Raw genomic sequence first — 16348 nt, 5'->3', positions numbered from 1 at the left:
GTGTGGGCTTCATCGGACCTTTGCTGTCGAAAAATCAGACAGATTTTAGAAATAGAACATGTTTCAAATCTTTCCGATGGACTTGAGTCCAGTCGAAAAATCCGTTCGTCTGTATGCTAGTCCGACGGACGAACAACGACGCTAGGGCAGCTATTGGCTACTGGCTATGAACTTCCTTATTCTAGTCTGGGCGTACATCATCACGTTCGAATCAGTCGGACTTTGGTGTGATCGTATGTAGGCAAGTCCGTTGCGTCGGAACGCCGTCGAAAGCCCGTCAAAAAGTCCTTCGGAGTTCAGTCCGTCGAAAGTCCGCTCGTGTGTACACGGCATTAGAGACAGTTTTTGGCAAATCACCTGTTAAAGCAGAACAGTCAGTAAATTTAAAGCTGAACTGCATGCAAGCAATGTAACTATTTGAATTTTATTTGACCCAGCATCAGCTTCCTACCATCTCTGCGCAGCAGAGCTCAGATTGGAAGATGAAGAAGCAGTACAAGGAGGCAATCAGTTCAAGTGCTGACAAGCAGCATGCTGATAGGGGAAGAAAACAGTATGACAGAGAGATGAGCTCATCGCTGTGCTGTTTCTTCTTTTCTCATCCTGGCCACTCTCACACCGGGACAGGTCCAGGACAACCTGGGTTCAGAGGAAGTGAGTTAAATAATTCTGGCCATCAGACTGGGGGCATTTAGTGGCCAAAAAAAATACAGTGAAGAACATCTCTTGTTAGAAACTGAATATTGCAGCAAAATCTGGTGTTATCTTTTTATGGGCTATTCTTTTGTATCCTGTAATCTTTTGCATGGTGTTCTGCTTTAATAAACCAGGTTGAAGACCCAACCAGTGGTGGCCTAGACACTGTTTGCCTTCAATGAAGAAAAAAAGCATCCAAGAGGTATTGGGACTTTGATGTGAGTTCATTCAAAGTAGCAAGAGGACAAATACATTCGGAGAGCTCACTTCCATTAATGCACTCTTTATTTCCCTGACTGCTCCTTAGTTTTCTTTGTATTAATTGATACCAGATGGACAGAAAGAATCACAGCATTTTCCAATTAGGTAAATTTCCTCATGTCTGCATAATGTACATCATCACAGCCAGGAAAATGTTTTTCCTGTCTCCCCCATCTCTTTCTCCGTCTCTCCCCCCTCTCTTTCTATTTCTCTGCGCCCCCCCCCCCCCCTCCCATTTCTCTACCTTTCTTCTTCCTTCTCTCTTTCTCCCCAGCTCTATCTCTCTCTCCCTCTTGATTTTATCCCTCTCTCTCCCCCCTCGCTTTCTTTCTTTTCCGTTCTCTCTGTATTCTTCCTTTTCTTTCTCTGTCTTTCTCTCCTTAACCCTCTTTCTCCCAGTCACTCTCTCACTCTCTTTCTCCATTTCCCTCTTCTTCCCACTTAACCTAAGTGGTGTTTATAAAACATTTGCATAGCTGTCCCTCCATCAACAGTGCATGCAAATTTGTTCTGTGCAAATGGAGCAAAATTAGATGTTCTCAGGCTATATTCTCACCACTAGATGGCACTAACTATCATTAGAAATAAGTATGCTCTTTTGCGCCATCTAGTGGCCATAATGTGGTATTTTCCACATTCACACTTTAAAATCAAAGTGTATAATGCATGAGAACATTCCGTTTTACTCTATTCGCACAGTATGAACTTGCATGCATTTTGGATGGAGCAACAGCTATTCCATTTTTTTTTTTAATGTTCTAGGAATTTTTTTTATCTCTCTTCCAGGAATAATATGAAGGAGGATGAGGGGCGAGTCCAGGGACATTATTAGAAGTAAGCGCAGGGCTTTTTTTTCCAGCAGGAACACAGGGGAACGCAGTTCCAGCAACCTCCAGTACTGAATGTATGCCGTGGCAAGGGGTACTGAGGTGTGCTGAAGGGTCCAATAATGCCAGCTGCGGGGAGATCTATTGTTGCTGTGGGAGGGGGCTCTATGGTTTCTGGGGGAGGTATTATGTTGCAAGTGAATCAATTGTTGCTGGAAGTGATCTACTGTTATTGGAGGGGTCTATTGTTGCTAGCTTCTGGATAGTCTATAAATGCTGGCTGCTGGGGGATCTATTGTTGAGGGAGAGGTCTATTGTTCCTGAGGTGGATCTGTTTTTGTGAGGCTGTATTTTGTTGTTGGGGGGGTCTTTTATTGCGGGGGGTCTATTTTTGCTTTTAGGGGGTCTATTGTTGCTGCCAGCATGGGATCCATTTTGCTACCTTTCTTATTATAAATGTACAGATTACTTAGCATCACAAAATGATACTTGGTTCTGTTTTCTCTAAAAGAAGTAGTACTGGGTGGTGGGTAGGGGGTGGAAACAAGAGACGGTGCTTGGAGGTGGGTGGGGGATGGAGACAAGGGGTGACTTAGGAGAGGGGAGTTCCTGCAACTATTCTCTGAGAAAAAAAAGCCCTGTGTGGGTGGTAATTTAAAAAATTGGGGGGGGGGGGGGTAGTCCAGGGGCATTATCAGGGCTAAGGGATAATATTAAAGAGGACAGGAGATGAGTCCAGGGACATTTTTATGGGTAATGGATAATATAAAAGAGGACAGGGTACATTATCAGGTATAAGGGATAATTTAAAGGATGTGTGATAAGTCCAGGGGAATTTTTGGGGTAAGAGATAATATGAAGGAGTATGGGTGGGGGGGGGGGGGGTGAGTCTGGGGACATTATCAGTAGGGATGAGCCGAACACCCCCCGGCAAAAAATGTGTTCGCACACGCGAACACCGTTAAAGTCTATGGGACATTAATATGAATAATCAAAAGTGCTAATTTTAAAAGCTTATATGCACGTTATTGTCATAAAAAGTGTTTGGGGACCTGGGTCCTGCCCCAGGGGACATGTATCAATGCAAAACAAAGTTTTAAAAATGGCCGTTTTTTCGGGAGCAATGATTTTAATAATGCTTAAAGTGAAACAATAAAAATGAAATATTCCTTTAAATTTCGTACCTGGGGGGTGTCTATAGTATGCCTGTAAAGTGGCGCATGTTCTCTGTGTTTACAACAGTCCCTGCACAAAATTACATTTCTAAAGGAAAAAAAGTAATTTAAAAAGTACTTGCGGCTATAATGAATTGTTGGGTCTCGGCAATACACATAAAAGTCATTTTAAAAAAACGCCATGGGATTCCCCCACAGTCCATTACCAGGCCCTTTCGGTCTGGTATGAATATTAAGGGGAAGCCCGAACCAAAATTAAAAAAAAAAAATTTGCGTGGGGTTCTCCCCAAAAATCCATACCAGACCCTTATCCGAGCACGCAACCTGGCAGGCCGCAGGAAAATAGGGGGGGACGAGAGAGCGCCCCCCCTCCTGAACCGTACCAGGCCACATGCCCTCAACATAGAAAGGGTGGTTTGGGGTAGCCCTCCAAAGCACCTTGTCCCCATGTTGATGGGGACAAGGGCCTCATCCCCGCAACCCTTGCCCGGTGGTTGTGGGGTTCTGCGGGCAGGGGAATTATCGGAATCTGGAAGCCCCCTTTAACAATGGGACCCCCAGATCCCAGCCTCCCCCCTGTGTGAAATGGTAACGGGGTACAAATGTGCCCCTACCATTTCACAAAAAAAGTGTGAAAATGGTAAAAATGACATGACACAGCTTGGGGACAACTCCTTTATCAAAAAATAAAAAAATAAAACTATCCTACTAAGTCTTCTTCTTCTTCTCTTGCTCCGCCAAAGGACTGGAAAAAAAAAAACCTGCACGCCGCCAGTGATCCGCCTCCATGGGAGGCACCCGCCGTAATTACCATCCTCTCAGGTGACAGTTCTTTTATAACTGAGGACCGTGCCACACGGTGATGTTGCCGGGTGACCCTGCCCCCCTCTGACGCACAGGGACATCCCTATGGCTTCCCCCTAGCGTCAGAGGGGGGCGGGGTCACTTGGTTATGTCACCGGGTGGCCCCACCCCCCTCTGATGCTACAGGGAAGCCATAGGGATGTCCCCATGCATCAGAGGGGGCAGAGTCACCCGGTGATGTCACAGTGTGGCCCCTCCCTCAGTTATAAAGGAACTGTCACCTGCGAGGATGCGTCATACAGCGGGTGCTTCCCATGGGGGCGGGTCGGTGCGGCTTTTTTTAAAAAAAATTTTGGTCCATCGGCAGAGCAAGAGAAGAAGAAGACTACGTGGGACAGTTTTATTTTTTTATTTTTTAATAAAGGACTTGTCCCCAAGCCGTGTCATGTCATTTTTACCATTTTCACACTTTTTTGTGAAATGGTAGGGGTACATTTGTACTCCGTTACCATTTCACACAGGGGGGAGGCCGGGATCTGGGGGTCCCCTTGTTAAAGGGGGCTTCCAGATTCCGATAAGCCCCCCACCCGCAGACCCCCACAACCACCTGGCAAGGGTTGTGGGGATGAGGCCCTTGTCCCCATCAACATGGGGACAAGGTGCTTTGGGGCGCTACCCCAAAGCACCCTCCCCATGTTGAGGGCATGTGGCCTGGCACGGTTCAGGAGGGGGGGGCGCTCTCTTGTCCCCCCCTCTTTTCCTGCAGCCTGCCAGGTTGCGTGCTCAGATAAGGGTCTGGTTCCTTTAGAAATGTCATTTTGTGCAGGGACTAAACACGGGAAACATGCGCTACTTTACAGGCATACTATAGACACCCCCCAGGTACGAAATGTAAAGGAATATTTCACTTTTATTGTTTCACCTTAAAGTGGATGTAAACCCGGATTTTTTTTTAATATCATACTGTAGAGTATAAGATTTCCTATCATTTGAGCCCAGTCTTGCCACACAGAGTTAATCCAGCTCTGAGCAATCCTCTTTTATTGTTCAGTGAGATAAATCTTGACAAACTGAGAAAAACTTTGTCAAATACTCCCCCTTGCTGTGAGTGACAGGTGATTTACATATCTCGTGCACCAGCCTAAGACACATGCATTATTTTTTAATTCCCTCCCACTCCTTTCTTCAGCAGCTCTGCATGGATTGGCTGTTGCACACGTCAGCATGATTTGGCATGCTGAAGTCATGTGGTTACTTTCCTGTCTTTTCACTGGATGTTAGAGATCATAGCAGAAGTTCAGTGTTAGAAATACACAGGAGAAAATGCATATTGACAAGGGGAGTGTAGAGGTGGGCGGGGAGTCTACTGACATCACGACTCCACCCACCGAGCTCCAGACAACAGACCCACCCACAGAATCTGCAGTTGTCCGGGTCTCATAACATTTGACAGGTAATGATACATGCAGGAGGCATGTATATCCTTATAGATAACCCCTATGGCAGTAGTTTAGAAAGGATTACATTGGGTTTACATCCACTTTAAACATTATTAAAATCACGGCTCCCGAAAAAACGGCCATTTTTAAAACTTTTTTTTGCATTGATACATGTCCCCTGGGGCAGGACCCAGGTCCCCAAGCACTTTTTATGACAATAACTTGCATATAAGCCTTTAAAATTAGTACTTTAGATTTCTCCCATAGACTTTTGAAGGGCGTTCTACGGCTTTCGAATTTGCCACGAACACCCCAAATTGTTCGCTATTCGGCGAATGGGCAAACAGCCAATGTTCAAGTCAAATTCATGTTTGACCCGAACATAAAGCTCATCCCTAATCAGGGGTAAGGGATAATTTAAAGGAGAATGGGCGTGAGTCTGGGGACATTATCAGGGGTAAGAGATAATATAAAGATGGATAGGGGATAAGTTCAGAGACATTATGAAAAGGTAAAATGTAATATAAAGGAGGATGAGGAGTGATTATGTTAACATTATCAGGTGTAAAGGAATAATATAAAAAAAGAGGATGGGGTTGAGCCCAGGGACATTATCAGGGGTAAAGTATATTATAAAGGAGAATGAGGGGTGAGTCTACGGACATTACGGGATAATATAAAGGGGAATGGGAATGGGGGATACGTTCGGAAACATTATCAGAGGTAAAGTAGAATATAAAGGATGGGGGTGATTCTGGGAACATTATCAGGGGTAAGGGATATTATAAAGGAGGATAGGGTTGAGCCCAGGGATATTATCAGGGGTAAGGGATAATATTAAGAGGATGGAGATAAATTTGGAGACATTATCAGGAGTAAGGGAAGGGTAAGGGATAATATAGAGTATAGGGAATACATTTGGGGACATTATCAGGGGTAAGGGATAAGAGGGGGTGAGTCCAGGGGATTTCTCGCTCTCTCAGTCTGTCTTTCCTGCTTCTTTCCACCTAATCTAAGTGCCCTTTACCTATCTCCTCACTCTCTCCTTCTATAGTCAAATAGTCTTTCTCTCTCTCTCCCCTTCTATAGTCCAATTTCTCTCTCTCTCTTTCCTTTCCCCCTTTCTTTTGCTCTCCGTTTTGTACCCCCTTCTCTCTATCTCTCACCTTCTACATTCCCATATGGTCACTCTGTTTTTCTCTCTCGTTCTTCCCCCCTACCCAGTCACTGTCTTTCCCTCCATCCTTCCTCCTCTCCCCCGAGCTCCCTTCTCATGGGGTATTTTCCAGGTAATAATGCACTTACTTCTCTCCTGCCCGAGTCTCTGGGTCTGGTCCTGTGTCTCTGCTGGTCCCTCTGTATGGTTCTCTCCTCTGTCCCCTTCTCTACTCCCCTTTTCTTCCCCTCATTTTTGTCTTTTATCCAGTCTTTCTGGATTAAAGGCCGCACCCAAAGACGTAAAATATTTGAGCAGCTGGGCAGCTGTTTGGCCCTCACACACTGTCTGCTCATGCTCACTATGATATGTTACAACATATAGGGAAACAATATCTCAGTGTACATTGAGCTGTGACACCTGCAGGATATCAGTGGTCATCTAGCGCATTATAGACCCAGAGGATGAGGACAGTGGAGGCTGCGCAATAGTATGTGGTCATTAACGCAGATGTATTGCATGTAAGCTTCACCCACACACAGTGATGGTCTTGAATTCATATACTTTCAAACTAGTAAATTATTTGGCAGTTCATGCAGCTCTCTGAGATCTGGGCTAAGCTGACCCAATTTAAATGGATGCTAAAGGATCTTTTTGATAAATGTTAGCAAAATAATTGTTTTTCAACTTCACAAAACTTAAAATTACTTTTCATCAAATTATTGCCAGTAGTTTGTCTTTTTTTTCTTAATACTGGGAAATTCTGTAGTGTGAGCTTTTTTGACATCTCATGCCCTACCTGTTTTATATAAATCCACTAATACACAGAGAGGATTTTTGCATGCAAGGTTGCCAGATGTTCTCTGCTTTTACTTCAGAAGTTTCACCCAGCCACCCCTCCCCAACATGGCACCCTATGACGTGCAATACCGACCATCTCTTACATTCCTACTGTTTCAGCACTCCTAGTTGACTTGTAATATTCTTTTAAACTACTCTACTGGATTCAGATGGATTTGTGCCTAACTACTACTATATTTACCATGAATTGGATAAATGAGAACCTTCACAGGCATAGTCTTCAGCAGGGTTTCTTAACTAGGGTTCCTCAGGGTGGTTCCTAGGGGTTGCTCCAGCAGTAAGCGATTTCTGCCTCTCAGTTGAGTAACCACTGACACCAATAATTGTTTCAGCTATCTTTAAGAGGGGATTCCTCCCAATGACCACAAATGTAAGGTGCATTCTTCACACTGACAATCACACTAATATACTGTGAGCTGAAAATATAATTTTTAACAAGGGTTCCCAGAAAGCCAAGAAGTTATTTCAAGGATTCCTCCATTTTCAAAAGGTTGAGAAAGGCTGGTCTACATGGTAATCCTTCTCTACTCTATTGCATATGTTTCCAACTTAACTAAAGTCACTAAACCCACAATTTTAAATAAAATATTAATAATATGAAAAACTATTAATAATATCCTTAAATAAGGGATTGTCTTATAAAAGTGGACATTTTTATTCTTCAGTGATTGCCAAGAGAAATATCCTTGATCCCTGATTAGGGTAAGGATCGGTGTGAACTAGCCAGGTAAAGATTACTCAAAATCACAAGACTAGGATAGGCTCCTGCCAAAGGTGCAGTATCTGGAAGTACTGGAGCATAGCCCCCCTGTGTTGGCATCCTACAGTAGAAACTGCCAAGGTGTACTCCTTGGAATGGCCTATCTAGTGGAAAACAGTAACTAGATACACTGAAGTAGAGTACCAGTCATTAGCCATGTCCATGGTTGGCCTCAATGAAGAGACTTTCTCATAAAGTGGAAATTGTTATTCTTTAGTGGTTTTCAAGAGACATATTTGAATCCTGGATTCTAGATGATGGTTAGGATCGGTGTTAACTAGCTAGGCTTGTGGAGGTTGCTTAAAAACATAAGGATGAAGATAGACTATTGCCAAAGGTGCAGGGTTTGGAAGTACCATACCACAGCCCCACTTGATGTGTTGGCATCCTACAGCAGAAACTGCCAAATAGTGCTCTTTGGAATGGCATCTCTAGTGGAAACCAATATATAGATACACTCAAATCGAGTCATCAGTCATGTCCATTGTTCTCCTTAACTAAGGGACTATCTTATAAAAGGTGGATAATTATATTATTCACTGGTTTCTAAGAGAGTTATCCTTGATCCCTGATTAAGGTAAAGGATCAGTGTAAACTAGCTACGCTGGTAGGGGTTACGCAGAACCGCCAGAAGGACAAAGATAAGCTCCTATCGAAAGTAATGTATTTGGAAGTACTGGCCTCTCTAGTGGAAAAACCTACACAAATGATGTCCAGAGTCTTGTGGGATAGATCACCCAAGCTCTGCAAGTGGACAAGAGGCCTAAGAGCATAAAAGGAATGCTGAGGCCATGTCTGTTGATTAAACTGTATTGCAGGATGGGAAGCTGAAGAGCAGTAAATCCCTGCAGCTGTTCCAAAGAAAACCTCAGCGAAGGGAGTCAAGAGAAGAGCATGAACACAATAAGGCTGATTCACAGCTTAGTAAGCTGCTGAAATATTCAAGTCCTCCTGCCATTACCAGTGACGACCCATCCTGTTCCTGGGCCTAACAATCACTGACATACCAGTAATGAAACAGATATATTAGGGACAGAACAAGGGTTATACCCATTGGCCAATCATGTTTTTCCTTCATCCAGTTGGTGGGGGTGAGCTTAAGTTTTGGGGCACAGTTAGGGCCTATCAAAGTCTTCTTTCTCCACTCCTGTCCCTGTGCTGTGTCAGTCACTGGTAGGGAGGGAAATATGTGCTGTGGCGGGGTGCAATGTTCAGACAAATGGCTTAAAGTGGCTGCAAGCCTAAAGCCAACAGCCAAATGCTTGACACCCAGTTGTGCTCCAGTAGCCAGTTGTGAAAAGAAAACTTCCCCAAGCCAGTATTGCATTTTTTATTTTGCAGCATTTCACTGATTTTGGCTTATTTTACCAGTCTTCTGCTTTTCACTATGTATCTGGCAATAAAATCTTCAGCTTTTGAAAACCAGTTAACAATTTAGCGGTGAAATAGGGCAAAGTGCAAATAAATATCTTTTTAAATAGATTTCTATGTGTGTGTTAGGCACGAGCAAACAAGAGCTGATCATTTCCTTCTCCTAGGATCTGTGGACAGGAAGTCATTCCTTTTAAACTTTTTCTGAATACTTATTAAAACTACCAATTTAATGATGACATTAACAAGTACATAGTTGGCAACATTGTAAAAAAATTTTTAGGGACACTTTTTTGGCTGTAGGCGGAGTCTTGTAAAAATTAGGGGGTGGGGCATGTGTTTGTGGGTGTGGCACAGGGGAAAAGAAAAATGCAGCGCGCAAAGCGCGCCGCGGCAAAAAGTGGGCGTGCTTTACGCGAAATAGTGGGCATGTCTTAAATGGGCGTGGCTCAAAGGGGGTGTGGTTAGAGTCTGAGATGAATGAGGGATGGAGAGGGAAAGGGGGGGAGAGGGATGGAGGGACAGCAGCCCCAGATCCTACACAACAATAGAAATATGTGTATTCTAGAAAGTTTAACAATCAGCAGATAAAGATACTCCAAACACCTGGTGTTAGCACTTCAATCATCCCGGCACCATGGTTGTTATGGTGTCAGGATGATTGAAGTGCATTATTTCTATTATTACATTGTAATATAAAATGAAATCATTCAACTCACCATAATGCTGAATCAGTGGGATCCCTGAGCGTGTCACCTGCCACGTTGCCTGCCACCAGCCGTCCGTCCTTGCATCAGGTGCCCCCAGCAGAGTCCGTCCTTGCATCAGGTGTCCCAGTAGAGCCTGTCCTTGCATCAGGTGCCCCCAGCGGAGCCCCCCTCACATCAGGAGTCCACAGGGGAGCCCCCCTCACATCAGGTGTCCCCAGGAGAGCCCCCCTCACATCAGGAGTCCTCAGCGGAGCCCCCCTCACATCAGGAGTCCCCAGGGAAGCCCCCCTCACATCAGGAGTCCTCAGCGGAGCCCCCCTCACATCAGGAGTCCCCAGGGGAGCCCCCCTCACATCAGGGGAGCCCCCCTCACATCAGGAGCCCTCAGCGGAGCCCCCTCTCACTTTAGGAGTCCCCAGGGGAGCCCCCCTCACATCAGGAGTCCCAAGGGGAGCCCCCCTCACATCAGGTGTCCCCAGGGGAGCCCCCCTCACATCAGGAGTCCCCAGCGGTGAATCCGCCACCATTACAGAAGGCCAAGGGAGCTGGCAGCGTGGTTACACTAGAAGCACCGCCCACCCCTGCCCCTTTCTATAACAGACTGGCAGCGTGGAGGAGTGGGGCGGAGCACAGATGGGCGGAGTGGGGCGGAGGGTGGGCGGAGCGGGGCGGAGCGTGGGGGTGGGCAATGCCGCAGCAGCTCGGCTTCTTTTGAAGCCACCCAGCTCCACTCCACTTCTGGTCTTCTCAAAAATGGTGGCCGGCGGAGACAAAAATTCGGGAAAAAGTGAATTTATCGGGACATTCCCCGGGAATTAATAAAATCGGGAAAAGAGTCTAAATCCGGGGAATGTCCCGGGAAATTCGGGACTGTTGGTAAGTATGCAAGTAGCTTGCTGCTCCCTAATGCCACTTGAACTCCAAGTGCCGCAGGCAAGCTGAGTTGTCCAGTGCAGAGAAAAAAAAAGGACCTTTTCACATGAAAAAAAGCAACATCTATGTTTATTGTACAATACAGGAGAGAACAAAGAACATGGAGGATAGATGGGTTTGCTTTAAGAAATACATTTTAAAAAGCGAACAAAAGTTCTGGATGGCTTAACTCCAATGTAAAAATGCATATAAAAGCAAAGAAAAAGGCCTTCAAAAAATACAAGGCTGGGGGATCAGCATTCAGACTTTACCAAGAATGCAACAAGAAATGTAAGGGTGCAATTAGGGCAGATAAGATAGAACACAAAAGACAGAGAGAGAGAGCAAAGAAAATCCCAAGAAATTCTTTAAGCATATAAACAGTAAAAAAGGGGAGGACAAACAATATTGGCCCCATAAAGAATGAGGAAGGACATCTGGTTACAAAGGATGGGGAGATGGTGAAGGTATTGAATTTATTCTTCTCCTCAGTCTTCATCAGGGAATCAGGGGGGGGGGGGGGGGGGGGCGCTTCAGTAACCAAAACTGCAGTGTTTATACTCATGACACATCACAGGAAGCACCTCCATGGTTAACGGAGGACAGAATTAGAAATAGACTTGGGAAACTTAACATTAATAAATCACCAGGACCAGGTGTCTTGCACCCGAGGTTCCTTAGGGAACTCAGTCAAGTAATTGCCAGACCGTTGTTCCTAATTTTTACTGACAGTCTACTGACTGGAATGGTACCAGCTGATTGGAGAACAGCCAATGTAGCACCAATATTTAAAAAAGGGCCAAAATACATCCTTGGGAATTACAGACCAGTTAGCTTAACATCAATAGTATGCAAACTCTTGGAGGGGATGATAAGGGACTATATACAGGATTTTAGTAATGAAAATGGTATCATTAGCAGTAATCAGCATGGATTCATGAAGAATCGTCCTTGCCAAACCAATTAACCTTCTATGAGGAGGTGAGCTGCCATCTAGATAAAGGAAGGTCCATAGAGGTGGTGTATCTGGATTTTGCAAAAGCATTTGACACAGTTCCCCATAAACGTTTACTGTACAAAGTAAGGTCCGTTGGCATGGACCATAGGGTGAGTACATGGATTGAAAACTGGCTACAAAGGCAAGTTCAGAGGGTGGTGATGAATGGGGAGTACTCAGAATGGTCAAGGGTGGGTAGTGGGGTCCCCCAGGGTTCTGTGTTGGGACCAATCCTATTTAATTTGTTCATAAATGACCTGGAGGATGGGGTAAACAGTTCAATCTCTGTACTTGCAGACGATACTAAGCTAAGCAGGGCAATAACTTCCCCGCAGGATGTGGAAACCTTGCAAGAAGATCTGAACAAATTAATGGGGTGGGCAACTACATGGCAAATGAGGTTCAATGTACAAAAATGTAAAATAATGCATTTGGGTGGCAAAAAGAGGAATGCAATCTACTCACTGGGGGGGAGAACTTCTGGGGGAATCTAGGATGGAAAAGGACCTGGGGGTCCTAGTAGATGATAGGCTCAGCAATGGTATGGAATGCCAAGCTGCTGCTAACAAAGAAAACAGAATATATAGATATAGATATATAGATAATAATAGATAAAGCGATAATTCTCCCACTCTACAAGACTCTGGTCCGGCCGCACCTGGAGTATGCTGTCTAGTTCTGGGCACCAGTCCTCAGGAAGGATGTACTGGAAATGGAGCGAGTACAGAGAAGGGCAACAAAGCTAATAAAGGGTCTGGAGGATATTAGTTATGAGGAAAGGTTGCGAACACTGAACGTATTCTCTCTGGAGAAGAGACGCTTGAGAGGGGATATGATTTCAATTTACAAATACCGTTCTGGTGACCCCACAATAGGGATAAAACTTTTTCATGGAAGGGAGTTTAATAAGACATTTTGCCACTCATTAAAAGTAGAAGAAAAGAGGTTTAACCTTAAACTGCGTAGAGGGTTCTTTACTGTAATGCCCTGTACACACGGTCAGACATTGATCGGACATTCCGACAACAAAATCCTAGGATTTTTTCCGACGGATGTTGGCTCAAACTTGTCTTGCATACACACGGTCACACAAAGTTGTCGGAAAATCCGATCGTTCTGAACGCGATGACGTAAAACACGTACGTCGGGACTATAAACGGGGCAGTAGCCAATAGCTTTTGTCTCTTAATTTATTCTGAGCATGCGTGGCACTTTGTGCGTCGGATTTGTGTACACACGATCGGAAATTCCGAATTTTGTTGTCGGAAAATTTTATAGCAAGCTCTCAAACTTTGTGTGTCGGAAAATCCGATGGAAAATGTGTGATGGAGCCCACACATGGTCGGAATTTCTGACAACAAGGTCCTATCACACATTTTCAGTCGGAAAATCCGACCGTGTGTATAGGGCATTAGAGCGGTGGTCTCAGCGGGGGGCATCAATAGTTTAAAAAAACTATTAGATAAGCACCTAAACGACCGCAACATACAGGGATATTCAATGTAATACTGACATATAATAACACACATAGGTTGGACTTGATGGACTTGTGTCTTTTTTCAACCTCACCTACTATGGACAATCCACAGGCATAGCAATGACAGCCCTCTGCCCTAGGACTACCCCCACTAACGCATTTCACACAATAAGGCTTAGTTTCTATGACTGGTGCACATTGTTCATCACTGACTGTGGAAACCTCACACTGGACCTAATGCAATGTGGATCCTGTGCCTCTCCATTCTTCCTCCAGACTCTGGGGCCTTGATTTCCAAATGAAATGCAAAATTTTCCACAGTCCGAGCACGCATTGGCATGCTTATGTAATGTTTGAATAAAACTTTTCCATTTTCATTACATATCTTATTTAAAGCGGGGGTCCACCTATCTATTGTTTTTTTTTTTTGGAGTTCATTCACAAACTTTTCTTCTCATGATTATCTACTCACATGTTCTGTGTAATAAGTCCGCCTGTGTCTGATTTCGTTGTAAAGAATAACTTATATTATTCACTGCAGGCGGTTTCCATCTTCATTGTGGGCATTTGAAGCCCACAAGCATGTATTTCCTGGATGCGGTGAATGCTGTGCTCCCAGCATTCAACGAGATGTTGTGATGACACTGTTGCACAATGCATGCTGGGAAGCCTGAGACTAGCTCCCAGGGGACTGTGGGAGGTCTGGGAGAGGCTAGAAACACGCCTACTCCCATGGGAGGAGAACCAGGAAGTGCAAAGAAGATTAGAAAAAAAAAAGGTAATTACGGCGATTTCAATTTTTTTACACAGCATGTCAGCATCTAGGCAAGGAAGAGAATGCATAGAGATAATGTTCAAAATTTGGGTGGAACCCCGCTTTAAGAACCAGTGACACCATCACTGGATCTCTGTGCCAGGAGACAGTCACAGCCGATCTCCATCCTTGTGCAGGGTGACTGGTATTGTCTTTGCCCACTAATGTACAGTAGCTCTCTGCAGCTAGGCCTGCTGGGTCTCTCCCACAACTTTGCACAGGCTATGCTATGCACAGTACACTTCTCATGTATCCATCACTGTTACATTGGATTTCATTATTTATGTATCAATGTTTTGGTGTGACATCTAGTGGCAATTCAGTGTAAATACAACTTGTAATTTTATGTCTGTAAATGGTATATTCCAGTTTACCTGTATGTTGAGGTTGGTTGGTTTAGTTCTTAAATAGATCCCGTCCTTCTTCCTCATGTTTCCTCGGTAAGTTACCAGTCTTCTTAGTGGGCAAAAGACTTCTCCCTTCACTCTTCAAATGACCAGTGAACATCCCATCTAAATATTTTAACAAGCAAAACTACATTGGTTTAAACTGCCGTGTCCTATGGCAGAGTTAAAGTATAACTAAAAGCAAAACTTTTTTTTTTTTAGATAGAGAGGAGTGGGGTTAGATCTCCTGTTCACCCTCTCCCCTGTTCACCCTCTCTATTTGTCATTATCATTGAAAGTAAAAGAAAAATCACACATTTTGGGTTGTCCCCAGAAAATTTAACAATGAGGACACTAGTTCTGGTGACCTGGGGGTCCCCAAGGAATTCCTTTCATTTGCTGTTCCTTGTTTGGCCATGGGACAGGAAGTGAAGGGAAATCTCCACATTGGGACACAGATGGTGGTGACAAAAAAAAATCTGACAGGGGTTATAATCCTCTTATTGTATCCAACATGAAAAAAAAGATTTGCCTATAGTTCTACTTTAAAGTGATTGTAAAGTTTTTGTTTTTTTAAATAACAAACATGTTATACAGTACTTAGCTTCTCTGTGTAATGTTTTTGCATAGGGCAGCCCAGATCCTCCTCTTCTCGGGTCCCTCTTTGGCTCTCCTGGCCCCTCCCTTCTGTTGAGTGCCCCCACAGCAAGCAGCTTGCTATGGGGGCACCTGAGCCAAGCTGCAACTCTGTGTGTTCATTCAGATGTGGAGCTGCTGTTCGGCTCTGCCCCCTTTCTCTGATTGGCTAACTGACTTTGATTGACAGCTGTGGAAGCCAATGGCGCCAAGCAGGACGGAGAGTCTTGGATGGCTGAGGGACTCGTGGACATCGCTGGACAGAGATGGGGGCTCAGGCAAGTATTGGGGGGGGCTGAGGGGGGCTGCTGCATACAGAAGGCTTTTTATCTTAATGCATAGAATGCATTAAGATAAAAAAAAATCTTCTGCCTTTACAATTCCTTAAAGCTCTCTGTGGGGGATGCTTATTCAGCAGATGACCATACTTGCCAGATATACCAAGGTCTAAAGGAGGTATGCCAATGCATGAAGCAGTGCTTGAAAGAGAACAGCGATGATGTCACTGCTACTTTTACAAGGTAATATCTGGGTTTGCAAAGCCATTTGGTGCCACAAAGTGGATTTATATCCTTTCCTATTTGTGCCTGAAGATCAGCTTTAAATATCATATTCGGTTTAGCATGAAAACAGGAGGAAAGATTGTTCTTGACATAACTGTAGGGGTTACCAAGAGCGACTATTTTCTGAGGGAGTAAAACCTGAAAACCGATAGGTCGTTATTGGCAAGGTTCACCCTAGTAAACTTTTTATTCCTCCAGTGTGTATGAACACGCTGCCAGTTTTCCTCTCTCCGCATCTCCATGACTTGTCTCCTCTCCCGTGATTGGCTTCTTCCCAACTCACTTCTCACTGCTTTGGAATTCATGGAAAACGATCAGCTCCATTGTGTCAGCTGCCGCCCTTCCCTCCTTCTCCGCTACAGCCTGTCCCTGATCAATTAAATTCACACCAGTACAGTGCAGGGAGATCTTCCGTTGTGGGATGTAGGAGTAAGAATGAAGCTACAGGCCCTTTAAAGCTGAATGATTCTTAAAGCTGAAGTTTAATCTGCGTATATATTGCC

The 16348-nt window shown here is 44.5% G+C and overlaps 1 protein-coding gene across 1 annotated transcript in view; it reads right to left on the bottom strand.

Annotated features, from left to right (window-relative positions):
- The window catches only part of MFAP5 (microfibril associated protein 5), a 102997-nt gene extending 96325 nt beyond the window's left edge, over window positions 1-6672 (bottom strand). The window contains exon 1 of the mRNA XM_073595978.1: window positions 6508-6672. The gene's annotated coding sequence lies outside the window, so the exon portion shown is untranslated. The remainder of the gene's footprint in view (window positions 1-6507) is intronic.
- Window positions 6673-16348: the final 9676 nt, after the last annotated feature.

This window comes from Aquarana catesbeiana, linkage group LG08 (genome assembly GCF_042186555.1).
Source record: "Aquarana catesbeiana isolate 2022-GZ linkage group LG08, ASM4218655v1, whole genome shotgun sequence".
In the NCBI taxonomy this organism is placed as follows: Eukaryota; Metazoa; Chordata; class Amphibia; order Anura; family Ranidae; genus Aquarana; species Aquarana catesbeiana.
The sequence above is the reverse complement of the archived record's forward strand: the minus strand, read 5'-3'. Positions and strand labels throughout refer to the sequence as shown.